Here is a 4,283-nt window from a genome sequence, read left to right on the forward strand (position 1 = left end):
AAACTGTCAATAGCCTTGTCCTGCTCCAAAATTTTCAGGCAATCTATTAACTTTTTCTTGTAACCATTTCCTGGATCTCTTTTCAGAGGTTCATAAGTGGTTAAGTCACTAAGGAGTGTCATAACTTTCTCATGATAGTCTTTCTGGTTCAAAATCACTGTGCACCTTCCTTTGTCTGCTGGGAGAATGATGATGTTTTTGTCCTTGCTAAGAGTAGTGAGTGCATCCCTCTCCTCTCTACTGATGTTGGAAGGTGGTGGTTTGGCATTGCTGAGGCAGGATGAAACTTTGATTCTGAGCTGTTCTGCTTCAGCCTCTTTAATTTTGTTGTTGCGGATGGCTGACTCAGTAGCTGTGATCATCTCTACCAGAGGAACTCTACTTGGTGCAACCGCAAAGTTCAGTCCCCTGGCAAGAATCTCTGTCTCTGGCTGGGTGAGCTTTCTGTCAGATAAATTCTTCACCCACTTTTCTGTCTCCCTGGCATGTAATTGACTACTGGAGTGTTGTCCTACACTGAATGTGTTGTTATTGGAATAGTGATGGTGTTGATGAGCTATTAGTACGTTAAACTTGTTTTGTTGTCGAGTCTTGGACTTGACATGCTGTGCTAAGCGTGCCTGATCTTTACAGTCCATCACTTGCTGAAGTGTGGTCTGATCTAGACACATTGTTATTTCTGTTTAATGTGCTTTTCTTTGGCCTTCAAGGCCTCAATAGTAAAATTGGGCTGTCTCACCCGTTCATTCAGCAGCTGGGTCTGTGCCTTCTGAAGGATCTTGCTTGCCCGGTGCCCGCTGACCGATGATTTTAGTTCCAGGCTTATGGGAATGATGCCACTTTGTCGACATCTGAGGTTGAATCGCAAATGGTTCCTGTAGTCTGCCCTCTTCCTTGCTGTTTTCTCAAACTCTCTAACTAGTTTGAGGCAATCCTGGCCAAAGTGGTTCAAAATATCCTGATGCATGCTCAATAATCCAGGTAGAAAAACTTTTCTGAGGGATCTGTTGGAAAAAAGCAAAACCCTTTTTTCCACCATGGTTTTAATGTATTGGTTTGATCTTTTATACACTTTTAGGTACTTTCTCTTTTTCCTCACCTAATTCAGATTCACTCTCACCTGAGTCTCCTGGAGAGCCCATTTGTGATGCCCGTTCATGTCCGACTCCTTTCTCCTGTTTTTTTTTTTCTTTCTGTTCATACATGGCTAGTCTCATTAACTCTTCCGTGTACTCTTGGTACTTAGGGGCTGCTTTCATGTCGTGTTTAACTAGGTGCCACCCTAGTCCTGATGCTCTGGCCACCATTTTTTATTAGAGGGTCATAATCAAGGGAAGGACTGATAATTACCATGATAAGCGCACCCACCGATGTCTCGACCAACTGTATCCGCCATTGTAGCCACTTTTTGATCTCTGATTTGGTTTTTATTCTAGCTGGGTCTCGCATTACTATCATTTGAAACCCATTTATTGCCTTGTTACAGTGGTACATACTCTTTTCTTCGATACATTTAATCAGGTTTTGTTGCAAGACTTCTTCATCTTTCTCCAGATTACTATCTTTGAATTGGAGCTGCTTTAGCTGGTCCCAGGTCTCATAACCTTTTCCATATATGAGGATTCCTATCCTTACTCCTAGTATTTCTCTTCCTGACTTGGGTGTCACTTCTGTCAGATCGTTTAGCTTGGGCTGGTCTTCCAGCTCGACTTTTTCTGTTTCTTTGCCCATTTTTCTGTTTTTGTTGTCTCGAGTTGCCTGTTCCTCAGAGTCTCCCAACTCTATTCCTTGTACTTCAGATGGGAACAGAGTAGCTGCTTAACTTACTACTTGGATTATGGTCAGTAACCCTTTCGTAAGCCCTCCTACCCCACCCACTGCCTAGTGGATTACTAAGGGGTATTTGGCTGGTGGCCTAGTCTAGTCCAGCCGCTCACACTCCCTCAACTCTGGGGACTGTGTTCTATCTTTGGGGGGTCTTTACACTAAAAAAATGTATCTCACCGCTGCCACCATGTTTTGCTTTTCCCGAGTGAGGTAGGCACAGGACATGTGGCACGCCCTCCCCCGCAGCCAACGGGTCTCAAAACTAATCCTATGGCTCAGGTATTACCCGCAGCCATTTCCTAGGACAGTTTTAGTTTTAAGGCTGTGTTGAGATGATTCACCCAGACTGTTAACTACCTCCGATCCTTGCAGCACACCCAAAGTTTCACCTCGTGCCTCACCCGACCTAGCAGCCGGAGTGGGGACGTTTAGCAGACGAGGGAGCGCAAGTTAACGGTAGCTCATCTCCTGATTTAGCGTTGCAATTGTTAATCGATCTGGCGATATTTAGAGCATAGGCACAAGACTCATGAATGTTGATTTATTATCAAAAGCTAATAAAACCGTTTAAAACCTCCCATGCTTCTGTTGTTTCATTGAACCAAGTTTTCCACTTCCAAGAACAAAAGGTGTGTTTGAAATAAGAATCCAGAATTTTACGTTTTGCTTTGCTTTCATCAAGAGATTGCATGATGAGTAATTCTCACTCCTTAGTTCCTTTTGTAGTTGTTGACTTCCCTGGGCGAGGTAGATCTCAGTCCCTGTGGATGGGCTTGAAACAGGCGCTTGGATTCCTCTCTGCCCGGCCTCGGACTTCCTTCAGTCTGGCCGGCCATGCCCGGTCTCCCTCAGGAACACAAGTACCCACACAGTTTACCTACTCTCTCTACCTGCCCCAACAGATTATTCCTCACCACAAAGAAGACCCTTCTACAACTCTGAGCAACCAAGTTTTTAATATAATTAAGATTATCTTGGAATCTTGAAGATTCCAAGATGACGCCGGTGTGTAGGGCTGCCCGTCTCTCGCTCTCTGCTTGTATTGTATTTTTTTATTTTTACAATGGTTGGTGCAGTGTGCCGGGTCATATTTTCAGTATGATCGTAGGGCACTTTGGAGCTCCGTACATTTGCTGAAATTCCTGCGGAGTTTTGGTACAGCGGTCAGCACTCTCCTCCACCGGTCCTGTCTGAGATTCCTGCATTCCTTCTGCGTGACCCTGACCTTTCTCCATGGAGGAAACATTGCAGACATCGTGGGAAGCATGCAGGGATTTTGGTGAAACTGAGGCAAAGTGCTGATTTTTCTATCAGGACTCGCTCTGGATCTGATCTTCTCCTCTCTGACCCATGGTAATCCCAGGGCCCGGCTGCTGGCCAGCTGCCCGCGTGCTCAGTCCATGTAAACACCTGGAGTTGTTTACCTGTGCGCCGCACCAGCAGACCTGGAGGAGCTGTTCTTCATAACCTGCGCCCGCTGGCGCGCGCTTCTCCCTCCACGGCTGTGCCTGCGTCGGACCCTATCAGGATGTGTTTAATCAACGCAAGGTCTGTTTCCAACAAGACGTTTATCCTCAATGACTTTTTTAAAGATCAGGAGTTGGATTTTCTGTTCATCACGGAATCTTGATTTTCTGATGGTGAGTCCAGAGCCTTGGTGGAATTACTACCCCCGGACTGTCTGTGTTTCAATGCCCCGCGGCCATCAGGTTGGCACGGGGGGGGGGGGGATTATTAACAGTTTTTAAAGCAAACTTGGCCTGTAAACAGTTGTCCATCCCGCCAGCTTTGAGCTAAGCGTCTTTGAACTCGGACACTCTCCTCCGGTTCTGTGCGCGTTCGTCTACCGCCCCCCTCGTTCCAAGGACTTCATAAATGAATTCTCTGACTTTTTGGCTGATATCACACAGAGATACACTCACTGTTTGTTTATTGGTGACTTTAATTTGCATGTCAGAGTCAGAGAGTCAGAGTTTCTTTATTGTCATTCGCACCTCATGTGGTACATGTGGTGGAGCGAAATTATGTACACAGGGTCCCAGTTACATCCAACAATAAAATGTATAAGAAAAACAGTAATAACATCTAAGATATGAACTAAGAAAAACATCAACTAAATATACACTAAGCACTCATAACATAAAACATTGAACATCAGCACAAACATGAACATGAGTCTGTGAGCAGATGTGCACGCATGAACACATCAACATTGAAACAGATCAGCAGCAACATGAAACAGATCAGCAGCAACATGATATGGTTTTTCACAGTGATTATTCTAGTTAGAGATTCATGAGTCTAACAGCCTCAGGGTAGAAGCTGTTCCTCAGTCTAGTGGTTCTACACTTAATGCTCCTTAACCTCCTTCCTGAGGGGAGTGGGGCAAAAAGTGTGTGTGCTGGGTGGGTGGGGTCCTTCATGATGCAGGTGGCCCTCTTCCTGCATCTGGAGGT

The sequence above is a fragment of the Nematolebias whitei genome, chromosome 1 (assembly GCF_014905685.2).
Source record: "Nematolebias whitei isolate Nwh7 chromosome 1, NemWhi1, whole genome shotgun sequence".
Lineage (NCBI taxonomy): Eukaryota > Metazoa > Chordata > Actinopteri > Cyprinodontiformes > Rivulidae > Nematolebias > Nematolebias whitei.